This window comes from Rutidosis leptorrhynchoides, chromosome 5, assembly GCF_046630445.1.
Source record: "Rutidosis leptorrhynchoides isolate AG116_Rl617_1_P2 chromosome 5, CSIRO_AGI_Rlap_v1, whole genome shotgun sequence".
In the NCBI taxonomy this organism is placed as follows: Eukaryota; Viridiplantae; Streptophyta; class Magnoliopsida; order Asterales; family Asteraceae; genus Rutidosis; species Rutidosis leptorrhynchoides.
The window spans coordinates 366167456-366188510 of NC_092337.1; positions in this window are offsets into that span (position 1 = coordinate 366167456).

The window sequence follows — 21055 nt, forward strand, 5'->3', positions numbered from 1 at the left end:
TTTTAAAATTTTGTCCAGGGACGGACTAGGACAACGATTCGAAACAACCTCGTCCTAAAAAGGAAAGCAAAATTTTAAAATTTAATTTAATTATTTTGTATTAAAAGTAAAAGGATTTATAAAAAAAATAAAAAAAATACCAGACCCCCATGCGATCGCATGGGGTTTGGCCTTCAACCTCATGCGATCGCATGAGGACCGAAACCAGGTCAGGTTACAAGAACCAGCTCGTATGTTCTCTGTCTCACTCCACACATACACAAACACCCAAAAATTCTCCCAAATCACCTCTAAAATTCGCAATTTTTCACCATAATTCGTCAAATTTCTTGCTCTAATCATGAATTTGATAAGAAGTTTATCAAGAAGGGTAACAATTTCAACCCTAAACCTCTTTAAATTTGATTTTTAGTGTTCTTGAGCTATATTTTACCTAATTTGATTTTGTTAATTTCTAGTGTAATTAGAGTTAAATTGTTAGTATATTATGCATGTATAACCTAGATTGATGCTATTTAACATGATTTAAAGCCAAAAACTTTAAAAATTTTAGGAATCTAGGGTTTGTGTTCTTGAGCAATTTGGGGCTTTTTGATATAAACAGGTTATGGCAGATTTTTGTCATGAATTATTGCTAAATTAAGTAGTGTAACACGTTTAGGTAGCTAAATGATCCAAACTTTGATACTAAACATGATTTTTGAGAATTAAAGTGGACTTTTTAAGTCTAAAATTCATGAACTTGATTAATTTGATATAATTGCCATTTGAGACTTGTTTAATTGCTAGTAATGACTATTTTGACATGTTATTTGAGTTGAATGCTTATGAACTTTGTAAACATTTTCATATATGCTTATTTGAAAAAGTGTAGAATTGTTAAAATTGTGAAAATGTGTATAAGTTTAATTTTGATTGAACATGTTATTATAATTATTTTAAGTTGTTATTTTGCTAACACTAATGCATATTTGGATGCACAAAATTTGTGTTTAATGTGTTTTGCAGAGATTTACTAATACTGACGGTGCTTCATCATCATCTAGACAACCACAACCGGAACCTAAGCCAGAATTGCAATACGAACCAGAACCCGAACAAGAACCATAACAGGAACATCAACATCAACCTGATCAACACGTATCTTATTATGATCTGCTACAATTTGTTGATGCCCTTATAGTATTTCCGATGTATCCGCCAGTAGAATACCCAACGATTCCTGAACACACTTTGCATCCTAATCTGAGATTCGATAGAAGCTGGAGAGATTACCCAACATATCAAAGTAACAAATTCAAACTGATACCGAAAAATGTAGAAGTGCCGAGGGTAATCGATTGGGAGCCTTTAGAAAGGGTCCAACTAGTTAACTCAGTTAGGGAGCATCTGATCCAAAGGTATGGCAGCTCTTCTTTTCACGATTGGGAACGTCTATTCACCATTCGTAGACCTGTATATAAGGAATGGTGTATTGAGCTTATGAGTACTATAGCATTAAATGCAGATATAGATAGATTAGATGATAGAAGTTTTCTTAGATTTATACTTGGCCGTAGGATGTACAGGATGTCCATGCTGGACATGGCCAGGGCTTTGCAGATATATACTCTTGGTGAATTACTACTACCCGATTATATGAATTTGATTTATCGTGGTGAAAGGGTAGATAGGAATTTTGACGCGAAAGCCGTCTAGAGGCGTATGTCAGATTATAATGTTTTTACGCTGGGAGGAAAACACTCCTACTTACATATTAACAAAGCCGAGCTTCGTATAATTCATAGATTTTTGGCTAACTCGATTACACAGAGAGGTCACAATAAGGAGAAAATGACCTTACATGATTTATTTTACCTAAAGTGTATTCGAGACCCAAGAGGCTTTGTTAATATCCCTTACTGTGTTGGTTTTTATTTGTCTAAGATGGTGGAAGGAATACAGGAAGGGGGAATAATAGGAGGAGGTATTTTTGTTACTCTCATTGGAGAGTATTTGTGTGTACATAGGGATCAAGGGGGTCCACTTTTGGAATGTAGGGAACAGGTTGAGCCTTTAGGATTGAGGGTCTATCAGGGTGCTAAGGTATTAAAAAGCAGACGCAATCAGGCAATACCCTATGTTGGTAGTCATACTCAGGTAGAGAGAGGTTCAGATGAGGAAATGGAGGAAGCGGATGACATTAGGGATGTCATTAGGGAGGCTATGACTGACGTCTACCAGCGTGTAGATGAGGTGGAAATGACAAACGAGGAGAGATTTAGTCGGATGGAGCAGTGGCAAGCCCGGAATGATTACGAGCATTCCAGGCAACGACAGCATGATAGATGGGACTATCATCAGCGTCAGATCATGAGTCGGCTATCACCTCAGGATCGCTACGTACCGACCCGACCTGCTTACTATCCTCCACACCAGCCCGAGATAAGACCACCATATACTCTCTACGACCCTAACCAGGCCTACCAGTACACCTATCACCAACCATGGAACCCGACTGACGACATGAACTGGAACCCCTATCCAGATTGATATAGTTCCCGTTGGTGATTTCTATGATTTTTATTTTTATTATTTCTATTTATTTATGTTTAAAGATATAATATTTGTGATACTTTTATTGTAATGTTTAATATTTTTATTTGTTGTACTAATATTTCATATTTTATTTGAAAGTGGGATTTTAAGTCCTATTTCAAATTACCATGCATGTTTATATTTGTATGTATGTATATTGTCAATTGTATACAACATGGTAAAACAGCGCATTTTCAAAGACTGGCATTAAGTTCAGCAAAAGCTACTAATTTTGACGACAAAACGAAAAACAAATGTGATGTAACAACAAGACGGAATGAACAAATGATGTGCACCATTTATCATTCAACAAACAAACGCCAATATGTTTGGAAACTTTGGTAAAATTTAATCATTTTTCTACGCTAATCACCCTCAATAATTTAAATTGTTACTGATTTCTTGTAAATGAGGGCATTGCAAGATCTTAAGTGTGGGAAGGGGTTAAATTCTTTCGGATTTTTAAAAATTTAACTTATACACTTGGTTACCATTAAAAATACTAGTAACGCAGTAGTTGTATTAGAATCTAGTGCTCTCTGATAATAAAGAACATCCCTAGTCTTATATACGGACTACCCAATTCTAGTAAAATTTTTCAAAATTTTCAAATAAATGAATTCAAAATCATGTTTATACATATTTATGAACGATAAAACTAGGTGTTAACACCGAAATTATTGTCACCTCGGAAAGGACATAAATTGAGAAACAACCCAAAATTTTAGAATTCATTTAAAATGGAATAGAGGACAATAAAAAGGCAAAGAAAAGAAATAAAAGCCAAGTGTGGGAAAAATTTACCAAGTTATTTAAAACATATATCACATATTTTTGCACAAATAATTGAAGATACTTATGTTTTGGACAAAATTAACCGTTTTACCCTGTAAATTGTAAGATATTTGAAAGAAAGATGGATCTACACGATGAATCAATTCCATCATTAAAAGGAAGTAAAGTCTTCTGAAAAAGACACGCGCTTCTTAATTTAGGTCAGGAAGTTGTCGTCCAGACCAGTTGTAGAGTCCACGAAAAACCTTGAAAAGTTTTCTCGAAAATCAGCTGGAAATCCACGGACCTCAGCATCAAACAGGGTCGTCAAGTGGTCAGACTTATCCTAACCATGAGAGGATCTGTCTCGTAAAATGGGGAGGGCGCCGTGTAAATTAGCTTGGATAAGACTAATGAATCAGATCCCCAGAAAGGATAATCTCCTTAAAGATCAAAAATTAGCTTTTAAGACTGATATTACTCAATCCTTGAGATTGACTTTTAAAGATTGAGAATTCAAACTCATGGAATTCAATGATATCTATACTCAAGCTTGAACGAGAAAATATTTTGATTAAAATTACAAACCGATCGGTGGTTGCATAGCATGGTCGAAGACAGGACCTTGTGCCAGATCGAAAAATTATAGGGTGAGCTTTACTATTGCTCCTACAAAGGATAGTAATTGCATCCGACACGTTATAGACCATAATTAAAAGCATGTCAGGGGACATTGCCTTAACAGTTGCTTGTTCAACGCTTTCCTTTACAACCGGACGGTAGTTTACCGAAAGGTAATATACGGAGCAAGTATACTGGACGTATTGCTTTCCCAATACAAGGTTAGCAAGTGGGTGACACAAAACCATAAGTTTTGAGCTAAAATTTTCAAATCTGAAACCCACCAAACCCACAAAAACAATTTCACAAACACCGGTGAAAGGTTATTCCGGAAAACTTATATAGGGTAAAAGCTAGATTGAATTTTCAAAAGATCAAATGTTTTCATAAAGATCCAATTTCCTTAAGGATCTAAATTTTTATAGTCATGTGGGACTGTAAACCACATCGTTACTACCATTGTTCATACCGCCATATAGAAATCACTGATGTACAAAGTGTGAAGAATAAAGAAGTGATTCTAGTATTTTTATTTCAAGACTATATTGCTTGAGGACAAGCAATGCTCAAGTGTGGGAATATTTGATAATGCTAAAAACGAACATATATTTCATAGCATTATCCCTCAAGAAAGACAAGCTTTTAGTTGCAATTGTTCTATTTACAAGTGATATTCGTTTAAATAATAAAAGGTGAAGACAAAAGATAGATTCGACGAATTGAAGACGCAAACGACCAAAAAGCTAAAAAGTATAAAGTACAATCAAAGTGGTTCAAATTATTGATGAGAAACGTCTCGAAATTACAAGAGTACAAGACGCAAAACACAAAGTACAAGATATTAAATTGTATGCAAGGGCGTTCGAAAATCCGGAACCGGGACCAGAGTCAACTCTCAACGCTCGACACAACGGACTAAAAATTACAAGTCAACTATGCACATAAATATAATATAATATTTAAATAATTCTTAAAATTATTTATATATTATATATATATTTATAAACCGTCGGCAAGATGGAAACAAAGACATGTGAGCTCTCCCAGCTGGCCATGCGATCGCATGGCCTGGAAGAGTAAAATCCATGCGATCGCATGGCCCCATTTTGAGGGCCAGGTCCTATAAATTCGCAGTTTTGGTTGATCAAAATCACATCTTTTTCTCTTCCTATCTATCAACGTATATATATATATATATATATATATATATATATATATATATATATATATATATATATATATATATATATATATATATATATATATATATATATATATATTATAATTTTAATTTTAATTTTAAATTCTAATAATAAGGGTATGTTAGCGAATGTTGTAAGGGTGTAAGTCGAAATTCTGTCCGTGTAACGCTACGCTATTTTTAATCATTGTAAGTTATGTTCAACCTTTTTAAATTAATGTCTCGTAGCTAAGTTATTATTATGCTTATTTAAGCCGAAGTAATCGTGATGTTGGGCTAAATATTAAAATTGGGTAATTGGGCTTTGTACCGTAATTGGGGTTTGGACAAAAGAACGACACTTGTGGAAATTAGACTATGGGCTATTAATGGGCTTTATATTAACTAAATGATACCTCGTTAATTTAATATATAGACTTATAATTTGACGTATTTATATATAACCACATACGCTTGACTGGGTACGGTGGGCGGGATATCTATAAATACCAATAATTGTTCATTTTACCGAACACGGGATTGGATTAATAGTTAATTGACTAGTTAAAACAGGGGTGGATTACATTCAAGGGTAATTGGTGTAATTGTTAACAAAGTAGTAAAACCTTGGACTACACGCAGTCGATAACCTAATGTATTCATTAAACAAAGTATTAAGACCTTGTTACAATTCGAATCCCCATTTAGTTGGAATATTTGACTTCGGAAATAAGAATAATTTGATGAAGACTTCCGCACTTTATAATTATGACTGATGGACTATTATGGACAAATCCGTATAGACAGTTCGAATAATCCAGGATAAAGAACAATTAACCCATGGTAATAAACTAAAATCAACACGTCAAACATCATGATTACGAAAGTTTAAATAAGCATAATTCCTTTATTTCATATTTAATTGCACTTTTAATTATCGCACTTTTATTTACTGTCATTTTATTTAATTGCACTTTTAATTTATCGTACTTTTTAATTATCGCAATTTTATTTTCGTTATTTACTTTACGCTTTAATTTAAGTTATATTTATTTTTTTAATATTTTACATTAGGTTTTAACTACGACTAAAGTTTTAAAATCGAAAAACCGGTCATTAAACGGTAAAAACCTCTTTTTATAATAATAATACTACTTATATATATTTTTGTATTTTTACAATTATAAGTTAAAAAATATAGCGTTAAACTTGGCGAGTTCCCTGTGGACGAACAGAACTTACTAAAAACTACACTACTGTACGATTAGGTGCACTGCCTATAAGTGTTGTAGCAAGGTTTAGGTATATCCACTCTATAAATAAATAAATAACTTGTGTAAAATTGTATCGTATTTAATAGTATTTCCTTGTAAAAATATAACTATTTTGTATACACCTCTACGCACATCACTTATACAGAAACTTTGCAAGACACCTTGCCACATTACAAGACTTGTTCTCAACAATACAATACATGTAAAATAGGTCATCCTGAGTGACAAGATTAGTGCAAGTGCCTCGCTGTGTGATGCCCCATACAAAACCATCGTGTACGAATCATCAACAACAAGATCATTACAAGGTCAAACACTATATGCTATTTCAAAATACGTTTGCATTCATGAAAAAAAAGTGATGTCTTAACCAACATCAATGTTTAACAACCAAAGTATGCTTCAATGAATAGAAGCAAGGATAGTAGTATGTGACCCATAAGTCGATACAAATCATAGTTTCAAAAGTAATAATGTTTATGAATGCAAGATAAACGTTCATGCAGTGACATCTCTAAAGCAGCGGGTGTCTACAGCAAGACTAGTACACAGCGGAAGCTAGCGACCTTAAGCACCTGAGAAAAACATGCTTAAAAATGTCAACACAAAGGTTGGTGAGCTATAGTTTAAGTATAACAGTATGTAAGGTAGGCCACGAGATTTCAGTGCTACAAAGAGCGTTTCAAAATAGTATGATAAAGTATATGTTTAACCGTGGGCACTTGGTAACTAACTTAACGTTTATACCCCCTGAAAGTACACTTGGCAAGTGCGTATGTATACGAAGTATTAAACACTCGTTAAATGCTAGCGCGACTAGCCCGAGTGGGGATGTCAAACACTATGGGTCCATATCTAAGATTCGCGTTCACCGGTTCAAAAACCAATGACTAAACATTACCGAGCTAAAGGGAATGTTTATACCGTTGTATAACCCACACATATATAAGTTTAAGTACTCGTGCCTAGTATGTAAAACGTAAAATGCGCATGTATTCTCAGTTCCCAAAATAGTTAAAGTAAAGGGATGCTATAACTCACAGTGGTAAAGTAGTGGTAAAGTCGAGTCGGGAAATAAGCAAGTACGTAGGTCCGGAAAGTCCTCAACCTAAGTCAAATAGTACTAAGTCAGTAAATCGTCTCAATAGGTTTAAAAGTATGTAAATTAGGTCTTAAAGGTCATCATCATTCATCATCAAACAAAAGGTGTAAAGTAAGATTCGTTTATGAAAGAAGTTTAAAACAAAGGCTGAAATAAGGTGAGACCAGTGGCCATGGCTCCGTATATGAGTCCTTTAGTTGTGGTAAAAATTCCAGAAGCAAACTCATCTTCCATTGACCGTGGCGACGGTTTAAGTGCGAGTAGGTCAGAATTTTTCAGCACAACGTTAAAAGACATAGTGACAATCGGAGGGCCATAAATCCTAAACCGTAACTTGGATTAAGACGAGTCCTAAATGAAAAGTTATCTACTCGAACAGAGCTAACTGAAAATCATCTTTACAGTAGCCCAGGTCATACTGATCAGACCCAGAAACAGTAAAACAGTAGGTTCCGGTGGGTTTCTTGGTACTCGATGCTTTTCACGGTTCTCATCCTTGATGCATATAGCTTCAAGTGTACAACTCGTTGATGTGTTTGCATCATCTTAACCAAGGTTTCACCATCATAACACAAGTGCAAGTCTAATATATGTAGCACAACTCACTTAAGTGTTGCAAGTGTTTTGATGAACCAAAGTTACATCAAAGTCTTAGATTTAACACATACATGAAATATAAAAGTAATATTGAACTACAAACTTGAAAGTAAACTAACTAATCAAGATCTTAAGATGTAGAACATAGTTCTTAGTTAGATCTTGAAGATCCATGACCCAAAGGTCTAGATCTAAAGTTATTAAGTTAAATCCTAAGTAATAATACTTGAATCCTTACTTTAATGAAACCATAAGTTACAAAACTTAGATTATCATCTTGTAAAGTGTATGTAAGCTCATAAGCTCTTGATTATGACAAAGTTAGAAGACCATAAGCAATATAAACTTAGATCTTACATAAGTATTTGAAGTTATAACTAGAAAGTTATACTTCTATGTTCTTGAACTTTTAAAGTTAACTTTAGTTCAAGATTAATGAGATCAAAGTTAACTAGTAACACTTGACCAACAAGAACATGAATCATGAAATTAAAGTGCAAGTAAATGAAGTAATAAACTAAATAAACAAGTTAATAAGTCATGGTTGTTCATACTTTTAAAGATTCAACCAAAGCTTTGATCTTTAAGGAAGTAGACTTTAAGTTTACTTCATGAACACAAGTATGACTTTACAACACATGAACTTACAATCTTTAAAACAATAAATGTAGAACATAAACTAGGAAGTTTTGTTCTTGCTTGTTCTTGTAAATACAAGATAAAATGAAGAATCAAACTAAAGAGTTTGGTTCTTAACAACATGTAAGTAAACAACTAACAACTAGTAAGTAAGTAAACCATAAACAAGAACAAATAACAAACAAGCAAATGATGATGATTATGGGTGTTTGGTTCGGTTTTTAGCAAAGAAAAGAAGAGAGAAATGAGCTTGTTACTTACAAGAATTAGAGAGAAAAATGGAGAGAAAAGAATACAAGTGTATGTGTGTGTGAGAAATGAAAAGAGATACAAGTAATATGTATCACAAAAAAAAAAAAATTTGAGCTCCCCATAGCCTACAAAGGCCGACGGTTTGAATGGGGGAGGGAGAAGAAAATTTCCCACTAGTCTCTTGCATGTTAAAGTCTTAAAAGTTGGTTACTAGAGGTGTTTGCATGGGAAAGGTGTAAGTAACTAGATTCTTTACACATAACTAATCTTGTTAAGTCTTAAGTAATACTTGTATGCTAGTAATGGGCTAATTAGTCCAATAAGGTGAGTAGAGTGGGCTCTTAAGTCCATTAACACTAATAAAAGCCCAAGTTCCATTAGTTAACAAATAAATCCAATAGAAGCCAAAGTAATTGACTAATAACCTTAGTTAATTAAAATGATTAATAAAATTAATCATGAATGTAAATAATACTCGAAAATATTATTCGTGTAATGTACGTGTGTCACAAAGACGTTTCGGGCATTTAAAGTCAAGTATGGTAACATGTAAATGTATAACAATACATTCATTTAATCACAAGTATTAATAATAATTATTAATAAATAAACGTTGGAAAATCCAGGGTCGTTACATTACCCACCTGTTAAATAAAATTTCGTCCCGAAATTTTAAGCTGAGGTAGATGGAGTAGTCGGGAAAAGGTGAGGATACTTACGCATCATTTGATCCTCTCGCTCCCAGGTAACTCAGGTCCTCGTTTGACATTCCATCGTACTCGAACGATCGGAATCTTGTTGCGTTTCAAAGTTTTGACCTCACGGTCCATAGTCTCGACAGGTTCTTCCACAAAGTGGAGTTTGTCATCAATTGTAAGTTCCTCCAATGGTATGATAAGTTCAGGTGCAGCAAGACACTTCTTCAAGTTTGACACGTGGAAGGTAGGATGAACTGAGCTCAATTGTGCGAGTAAATTCAAACGGTATGCAATGGGTCTAACACCTTCCAATATTTCAAAAGGACCGATGTACCGCGGGTTTAACTTTCCGCATTTTCCAAAACGAATCACACCCTTCCAAGGTGCAACCTTCAACATTACACGGTCACCAATGTTGAATTCAAAGTCTTTATGTTTAAGATCGGCATAACTCTTTTGACGATCGCGGGCAGTCTTAAGTCTAGCTTGAATCTGAGCAATCTTCTCTATGGTTTCATGGACTACCTCGGGTCCGGTGATTTGAAACTCGCCTACTTCAGCCCAACAAATAGGAGATCGGCACTTGCGGCCATACAATGCTTCAAAAGGTGCGGCATTAATACTCAAGTGATAACTGTTGTTGTACGAGAATTCGGCGAGTGGCAAATGCCTTTCCCATGTCTTTTCGAAATCAATGACACATGCACGAAACATGTCTTCCAAGGTCTGAATCGTTCGTTCACTTTGTCCGTCGGTCTGTGGGTGATATGCAGTACTCATGTTGAGACGAGTTCCCATTGCTTCTTGCAAAGAACGCCAAAATCTAGAAGCAAAACGTGGATCGCGATCTGAGATGATCGATAAAGGTACACCATGACGAGATACAACCTCTTTGATGTATAATTGAGCAAGTCTCTCCATCGTATCCGTTTCCTTCATAGCCAAGAAGTGTGCAGATTTGGTAAGACGGTTAACGATAACCCAGATGGTATCGTATCCGGCCACCGTCTTTGGTAGCTTGGTGATGAAATCCATTGTGATCCTTTCCCACTTCCATTGTGGGATTTCCATTTATTGAAGTAATCTAGAGGGCCTCTGATGCTAGTCCTTAACTTTCGAGCAAGTTAAACACTTCCCAACATAAGTCGCAACGTCTTTCTTAAGATTTGGCCACCAATACTGTTCCTTAAGATCGTGGTACATTTTGCCCGCTCCATGATGAATCGAATATCTCGACTTATGGGCTTCATCAAGTATAAGGTTCCGTAGATCTCCATAAAGAGGTACCCAAATTCTTCCGGCATAACATTGGAGTCCAGACTCCCTAACCTCGAATCGAGAGACAAGTATGTTTAAATGTTCGTGAGATATATTCTCCTCCTTGAGAGCCTCATCTTGGGCTACTCGGATCTGACTGTTGAGGTTCGAATGGATGGTGATGTTCAGAGCCCTAACACGAAGAGGTGTCGTCCTCTCCTTTCGGCTTAAAGCGTCAGCTACAACATTGGCCTTGCCAGGATGATAGCGAAGTTCACAATCATAGTCGTTTAGCGTCTCGATCCATCGACGCTGTCTCATATTCAGTTGCTTCTGATCGAAGATGTGCTGGAGGCTCTTGTGGTCGGTGAAGATAGTTCTCTTAGTTCCATACAAATAGTGTCTCCACAATTTGAGCACAAAGACAACGGCTCCAAGTTCAAGATCGTGAGCAGTGTAGTTTCGCTCGTGAATCTTCAATTGTCGGGAGGCATAGGCAATAACCTTTGATCGTTGCATCAGTACACAACCAAAATCACTTTTCAATGCATCGCAATAAACGACGAAGTCGTCACTACCTTCAGGAAGAGATAAGATAGGTGCGGTGGTCAACTTCTTCTTCAAAGTTTGAAATGCTGATTCGTGTGCGGGTTCCCAAATGAACTTCTTGCACTTGTGAGTCAGCGCGGTCAAAGGATGCTCAATCAGAGAGAAACCTTCAATAAATCTTCGGTAGTAACCGGCGAGACCTAGGAATTAGCGAATGTGAGTTGGAGTAGTGGGAGTCTCCCACTTGCTGATAGCTTCAATCTTGGCGGGGTCGACCTTGATACCCTGGTCGCTCACAACATGACCCAGAAATTGGACTTCCTTCAACCAAAATTCACACTTGGAGAATTTGGCGTAAAGTTGTTCTTGTCTCAAGAGTTCAAGTACTAGTCGAAGATGTTGCTCATGCTCTTCTTCGCTCTTGGAGTAGATGAGGATATCATCTATGAAGACGATAACGAACTTATCCAACTATGGCTTGTAGACACGATTCATGAGATCCAGGAACACAGCAGGTGTGTTGGTTAAACCGAATGACATCACGAGAAACTCATAATGACCATAACGAGTTCTGAATGCAGTCTTCATCACATCACTTTCCTTCACCCTTAACTTGAAAGGACCCGTCCTAATCCACCTGGACGAAGTCATCAACATTTGGTCCCATTGCGATGATCGGCTCCAAGTAATGTCCTTATATTGAGCAAATACACAGCGGAAGACTTAATTCGTACCTGAGAATAAACATGCTTTAAAGTGTCAACCAAAAGGTTGGTGAGTTCATAGGTTTATCTTAACAATCATTTCAATATGTTAATAGACCACAAGATTTCATAATCATAAACATAATACACTCGCAAGTGTATGTAAAGAATTCTAAGTGGTTGAGCACTAGGTAACCATACTTAACATTTAATCAACGTCGCATATTCCCTTTATTATGAAATCTCACTACACCGTACCAAGTGTAGTCACCAAAACGAAGAACTGTGCAACCGTTGAATACTGGTCGTCCAGTCCGGTTGGGGTTGTCAGGCCCGATAGATCTATCAACAGGATTCGCGTTTACAATACCCATGTAAATAATAGTTACCAAGCTACAGGGAAATATGCCAGTGGTACAACTCAACGTAGAATATATTTTTAAGTACTTGTGTCTATTTTGTAAACATTTATAAAAGCAGCGCATATATTCTCAGCCCAAAAATATATATTGCAAAAGCTATTAAAAAGGGAGCAAATGAAACTCACTTTTGCCTTGAAGGTATTTAATTCGACTTGGTCTCCGATAGATACCACGAACCTAACCATATATATAATATATCAACATATTTTCTTTTTAAGTAATCATTACATATATATATACTTTTAATACTTTTAATATTTTCTTAGTCCGTAGTTAGCAGTCCGATGTTAGTGGTCCACAATTAGTTGCTTAAATAAAATAAATAAATAAAGACCCCATCGTATTCGTATTGATCAGAATTAATCTCGACCCATGGTACCATGTTGTCAAATGACGTGTTGCGTACATAAAGTACCGTGTTGTCAAATGACGTGTTGCGTACAATCATGAGGTCTTATGATTAATCTTCTCGTGTTGTTTACGGGTGGTCCTAAAATATATAAAATCAAATCATAAGTAATTATATATAAAATATCATATTAATTAGAAAAGATATGATTAATTTACTTTTTCTTCAAATATTTTCGTAGCTAAACTAGCTTCGGATACCCAATCTTGTTTTAGTCGTAGTTTCTTCATTACAACTCCGTTTTTGTTGGTTCAACTTGCCACTTCCTTGGATCGAGTCAAATTTTAAGAATATGAACTGAAAATACCTTAGTTTGTATTTGAAATCATAGGTTATAGGTCAAACTTTGGTGAAACTTATGAAAGTGATCATTTTCCATCATAAAAACAACATTTAATGATCATTTTTCTAAAAATACTTACACTTTGAGTTAAACCATGAAATTTTTATGTGTTAACATATTCATAATAAATATCATTTTTCCAGAACATGAACTTCCAATTCAAAGTTCAAGATGGTTTTTAATTATCCAACCCAAAACAGCCCCCGGTTGCACTCCGACGACGTAGATTCAGTTTTTAAGATGTTCTTTGTAAAACCAAGTTATATCTTGTTAGGTTAGCATATCATTATGATATATTACAGGTCTTGAAGTGTTTTAAAAATCAAGTTAGAAGGATCTATTTAGTTTGCGAACAAGTTTGAAATCATTCAAACTATGTTCTTGTTGTTAAAATTTTATACCACAAAATAAGATAGCTATATGAATATGAATTGAATAAGATTATGAACAAGGTTACTACCTCAAGTTACTTGGACAAAGTTACTGCAAAATATAAGAAATAATCTTGGAATCAAAGAGTGGTGGAGTTAGATCAAAAGGTTGGAAGTAAACTTCTTCAAATGGGTGGTTATTTTGATATGTTCTTGAAAGAGTTTTCTTATGGTGTTTAAGGCTTGTAATTGAAGCTAAATGATGGGAAAAATGCTTGGAGATGATCAAGTATGAAGTTAGGAGTATTTTGAGAGAGAAATGAGGGTGTAGGTATGAGAAAATGGAGTGAAGAAATGGTGTTCATTTATAAAAACGTTTTTAGTTTATAAAGAAAGAGAAGGATTCCAAATTTTGTTTTCTTACTAATAATTCATACTGCTTGACAAATTATAGTTACCTCATATCTAGGGAAGTAATAATGTTGATTAGGATGTTGATTTGATGTGTATATACCAATAGTAAATACGTATAGAAGCTGGGTATGATACGGGTACATATACCCTAGATATACGTATAGAAATCTTGAGGAAACGGAACGAGAATTCAAATATAGCTATATTTTGTGAATATAATTATATTGTTTTATGTATTTAAGTCCTTAAAAATTGATTAAATACATTATATATACGATACATGTATAAGCATTATAGATTATAAGTATATATATCAAAGAATGTTACGTATAATTATCGTTTTGAAAACTTAAGTTAGTAGTTTCAAAATATACTTATAACTCATTGTCATTAGTACACAATGAGATGTTAAACCATCCTTAGATCATGTTAAATATATATAAATACATATATATACATAAACGTATAACTATCATATGTTATATAGTTCGTGATATCATCGGTCATATTGAACGGTCAAACGTTGTGTAAAACTCTTTTCAAAAACACAAGTCTCAACAATTTGGATTGCTTATCATGTTGGTATGGTTTAATTTATGTAAATATTAATCTCATAAGTATAATTTGGTCAGAAAATTCCGGGTCATTACACAACTGGTGATAACCGGATCGCAAATCGATCTTGGAGTACATGCTCGATCCTTGAAGTTGGTCAAAAAGATCGTCAATGCGGGGAAGAGGATACCAATTCTTGATTGTCAATTTGTTGAGTTCACGGTAGTAGATACACATACGGAAGGATCCATCCTTCTTTTTCACAAACAAAACAGGTGCGCCCCAAGGCGAGAAACTGGGTTGGATGAATCCACGGTCTAGTAGTTCTTGTAATTGGCTCTGTAATTCTTGCATCTCGGAAGGTGCGAGTCTATAAGGTGCGCGAGCTACAGGTGCAGCTCCTGGAACTAAATCGATCTGAAACTCTACTGCTCTTGGCGGCAGTAATCCAGGCAATTCTTCAGGGAAGACATTAGAAAACTCGTTCACAATTCGAACGTTGTTCACACTCTTCACCTCGGTTTCTACCATTTTCACATGTGCTAGGACAGCAAGACGTCCCTTCTTTATGATCTTTTGCTCTTTCACGCAACTAATGAGGTTCAGCTTCAAGGTACATCTCTCTCCGTAAATGATCAGTGGCTCACCATCTCCTTGCGGTATACGAAGAGCTTTATCTCCACAGATAATGTCGGCCTTTATCATGGTCAACCAGTCTATACCGACAATAACATCAAAGCTTCTCAATTTGATAGGTATTAAGTCAATTTCGAATTCCGCACCAGCTATGTTGATAATAGCTCCTCGACTAATATTGTCAACTTTCTCAAGTTTTCCATTGGCGACCTCTACAAGCATACTTTCCTTTAACGGGACTAACGACCAATTAATCTTATCGCAAAAGTGTCTACATACATAACTTCTATCGGCACCAGTATCAAATAGGACAGAAGCTAATAAATTGTTGATAGTGAATATACCTGTCACCAAGTCGGGGTTCTCTCGGGCGTCCCTTGCATTAACGTTGAAAGCTCTACCACGGGGTGGTCCGCCGTCTTTTATTTTGTTGGGGCACGCATTTCTGAAATGGCCCGTTTGTCCGCATTCGTAGCACTTTTTAGGTCCATTGGGGTTCGGCTTCCCAATCATGGTGGTGACCTTGCAGTCTTTACCGATATGCCCAGTCCGTTGGCACTTTTCACAAACAACGTTACAATACCCAGTATGGTGCTTGTAGCACCTCTTGCATTGTGGTAAGGTTCCCTTGTAGTTCGGGTTTGAGTTGGTGTTTGGATTGGGGTTTCCACCGTTGTTGTTTCCTCTGAAACCCTCATGTCGTTTCGCCGGGTTTTGATCATAGGTCCTTCCCCTGTTGTTATCCCATTTTCACTTCTCACTACTACCCGCTTCAGACTTAGCCTTCTCCGGTTCATCAATGATAATTTGATTCATTAAAGTATGCGCCATGCGCATCGCTTCCGGGACATTGGGTGGCTTGGACGAGGTGACGTTTCCCTTAATGCTCTTAGGAAGTCCCCAGAAGTAACTTTCCATTCGTTTAAACTCCGGGGTAACCATTGTCGGACACATCAGGGCTAATTCCAAAAATCTCCGGTTGTAACTATCAAGGTCGTTCCCAACAGCCTTTAACTGCATAAATTCAATCTCCATCTTCTGGATCTCGGTCCTAGGGCAATATTATTCAATCAGGGTCCCTTTGAACTCCTCCCATGGAGTAGCAAAAGCCTCATCAATACCTTTTGCTTGAGCCAATGTGTTCCACCACATTAGTGCGCCATCAGACAGCGTGCATGAAGCAAACTTGGTTTTATTCTCCTCTGAACAGTTACTAACTCGAAACATAGATTCTAACTTCTCGAACCATCTAGTGAGACCAACCGGCCCCTTCGTTCTACTGAAGTTGTGGGGTTTGCAACTTTGGAAATCTTTGTACGTGCACCCATTTCGAATGGGCGGGATAACTGGTGGCGGTGGAGCTTGGCGGTTTCTTTCTGCTAAAGCTGCGGTGACTCGCTCATTGATCATATCCTCGATTTGGGCTGCGGTAGGTGTTGATCGTCCGTTATCCATGGTGTTCTAAACAAAATTTTTGACTCCAGTCAAAATCCAGTATGCAAATAGTAATAATACAGTATATGTAACCAACACGGAATCAACACCTCACATGTTTATTAAGTAATGCAACCAGGTACAAATATCACAGATTCATACAGTAATGTAAATAGAACATCGTGCAAGAATTAAATAACACAAAGTTCCATTCACTAATAATAAGTTGCATACATCTGTAAAGGTTCGTACAATACATAAGCGAAACATAAAACTACAACTAGATTACATAATGAAATCTACTACAAAAGCCCTACGGTGAAGGTGGGTGTAGGATGTCCAATACATGGGACATCTGGTCCTCGAGCTCAGTTACCCGAGCACGGAGGATCTCCACCTCCCTCATCAGTTCCTCGACAGAGGGGGAGGGTGGGGCCGACAGTGCAGTTGGTACGGGTGGTGCTGACGGTCCGACTCCAGAAGTATAGGCTGCGAAGCGGTAAGGCTTACAGATGAAGGGATCAGCAGGATACGGCACAAGCCGCTTTCGAGCAGTAACCCTACGACGCCGTCCATATGCGTCAGTGAATGCTCAACCTCCGTTATTCCCTGGAATGACGGTACCATCGAAACGGTACCGCTTCTTCGGCGGGGTGGAGGGTGGCTGAACAGGTGCATCATCGGGGTCCTCCTCGTCGGAGTCGTCGGTGGAATCCTCGCCACTAGAGTCGTCTGAGAATGTGTCGTTGGATGACGGGTCATCTGAATCATGTGGAGGTGGCTGCACGGGCGGCTGTACTGGCTCTCCTTGAGCGGCCATCGTCTGTCGGTTTCTAAAAGGCGGGATCGGCACGAGTCGTCCATCAGGAGCGCGTCGGCACCAATGACGATACTGATTACGGAATGGACCTTCCCCAAATTCTGCGGGAATCACAACACCACCGGGATGGTGCTGTGGCTCCTGAGGTACCGGGGCAAGTGGAGCTGGAATCTCCGAGAGGTCCTGGGCTCCGTCTGCAGTACCCACTGGGGCAGGCGCATGACTACTAGCTCCAGAGGACGAAGCTCCTGGGTCACTAGAGTGTGTCGCTGACGAGATCGGGGGAGCAGCAACAGTGGCAGGTGAAGTGGCTGAAGTGTCTGAACTGCCCAAAATGATAGCAGGTGGAATATCCGACATCTGAACAAGGAAAAATAAATTTTTCATGTCAGTAAGTCATAAAGCAAGCACGTATTAGGCCAAGTAACTACAACAGTCTAAATTATGTGTAATAGTAAGTAGCATGGTAATAACGACAAGTATGTAACAACCCAAACCATACCGCGTATAAAACCCCGTTAAATTTCATGAAAAAAAAAAAATTTGCTGTTGGCTGAGTTGCGCGGCGCGCCAACAGGTTGCGCGGCGCGCAGAACCTGTCTGGCAGCCCGCTGTCCGGTTTTCCTTGAAATGTGAAAATGTTTGACCCGTTCCCGACGTTTTTAGCCAAAACGCTTTTAACCATGAATTCATACATATAAAACTAACACGTTTAATTAATAAAATTAAGTTTACGAAGCGGGTCCCACAACGACCCATTTTACCACCTTAAGTACCGAAATACAATATTTGACCAAAAGACTTTAATACAATACAAAGCCGAGCATGGCGATTGGGGATACGCTACCCAATCCTAAATGATCCAAAAGCAAGTCACTAAAGCAACTATGCACGTCTTCTAGTCCTCGCGCTTACCCGAGCCACCATATCCGCATGCGATCTATAAAAAGAGTCAACAACGAGAGGGTAAGCTAATGCTTAGTGAATGATAACATACTACATACATATATATGTATAAAATGAATACGCCACACAAACAAATACCGCATACCGGGGCATCCAAGTATAAAGCATCTACACTAAGCATACCGTACGATCTAAGCAACGAGCTAAAGATACAACACAAATAAGAGTCCACCAACGACAAAGTGAACATCGCCAAATAGCTACACCCGGAGGGTTAGCTACAACACAACAACACATTAATATATAAACAATAATAATAATGCACAAGGTTAACCCCTTAACCTCAATCACACGAACATTGGCCGAACTACCCGAGCCTTGTGAATTCGCACAACCCGAAATTCACTTCTCAACCATAAGGTGACCGAACAACCCGAGTCATCGTGAATCCGCACTACCCGAGATTCATTACCTCCAATAAGGTGACCGAACAACCCGAGTCACCATGAATCCGCACTACCCGAGATTCATTTCACAATACTAAAACCCACGGTCACGGGATTATAAAATCCACCACACAACCATATCAACCCTTCGCCATTAGGGTTATAACAACCAAATCACAACCAAGTGTGATAACGTGCACACAAACGTGTACTTCGCCAAAGATGGTCAACCAAGACGCACAAACGTGCCAATTGGACTCATACACAAGTCCTTCAAATCCACCTATATGTGAAGTGAGCTCTATAACCGAGAATCACTTCACCCGACCCGCACCCATCCTACACATACATATGCATATAGGATATTATCACTCACCTTGAAGTCTTGAAGAAAGCTTCCAAGTAAACCGCAACTCGCCAATGGAAAATACCTATTCCATTATCACAAATACCACAACACAATTAGATTGGATTCACAAATTAACCCAATTCGTCACTTAGTGCCATTTCGACCCAAATGCACTTCCAAGCACAAACCGTACCCAAACCAACCAATAATCACTAACACAAGTGAGAATGGTCATAATATGCCAATTAAACCCGAACTCAAGTGTTAAACACGTGTCATACCCATTTTGACACTTAAACCCTAATTTTGACCCATAAAGGCCAAAATCTCATCCTTTACAAGTTTTGACACCAAAACACATTTAACTCGGTTCTATACTTCAACTTAATCCATTTTAAGTTTATAAACCTCATTAAATCGCCAATCGGGTCATAGTCACCACCAAACCCTAATTTGACCCAAAGTCAAAGTTAGTCAACCAAACAACCTCTAATGGGTTCCAATACTTCCATAATCGCTAACTAAAGTGATTAAACTAAATTTCAAGTTCTAAACATGGCCAATTTGTTCACCAACCCAAAATCTACCAACAATTAACAATAAACCCGATTACTAGCAGCACTAAACCCATTTCATCACCTAAAAGGGTATTACAACAAATTAACTCAAAACCCTAACTTGAATATCAAATTAAATAATTGAAATTCGGAGTTTGAGCTTACCAATACTATCACCGTGTAGCCGAGAACGAAAGGAACAACTTTAAAACCCGAGACTTTGAACGATTCGAGCTTCTTCTTCACCAAAACCTCCAATCTCTCTCTAAATATCTCTCTCTCTCTCTCTCTAGATATTTGGAAGGGATGAATGGACATGAAAAATGATCCAAAACTGATCCGAAGTAGCTAATATGGCACACAAATCCGGCCCCATGTGATTTTACCCTTTTACCCCTCATTTAATTAAATAAAAACAAGGGAGTTCTGTCAGCGCCATTTTGCGCGGCGCGCACCAGAACCGCGCGGCGCGCAACAGGCCAGTTCCAGCTTCTTTTGCCTTTTAACTAATACAAATAGCCAACGCAACCAAAACCCGAATGTTATAAGTACATAAGTACGTAATATAAATATTTGGGTCTTACAACTCTCCCCCACTTAAGCTCGATCACGTCCTCGTGATCCTCATCACTTAACCAAACGGACCCCACACACGGTCCTAAACATAAGCTTCAAATCCGACTTTCCTAGGAAATTCTTTCCAACGAATCGCCTTCCACAACTAAATCGTCACCCGCGATTTATCAAAACCACAATCCGAGCACTACAACCATGCTCCTTCCCTAACATCGGGAAAACTCAACCAATCTCGTACCGAGATATAACTCCCTTAGCGTACTATTACCGAGTACAACGCTAAAAGCAACCAAGTCTCAACCTAAGGTCAACAACCCGAAACGATGAAACCGAACCAAACGAATCCTTACGGATATCACCTAATCATTAAACATCCCTTGTAGTGCGCAATACGACCAATACGCAACTACCGTAACAATACAATCCAACGGTTAGAAACCGATAGCGCCCAAAACGGCTATGGGAACGCAAATCCCAAGGGGTACGAAATCATCTATCGTCACACCCGTAACAAACATGTGAGCGAAATACGGCTATCGCACCACTAATCATACCACATGGTCCTCACGACCCCACCATCGACGCATAAAACG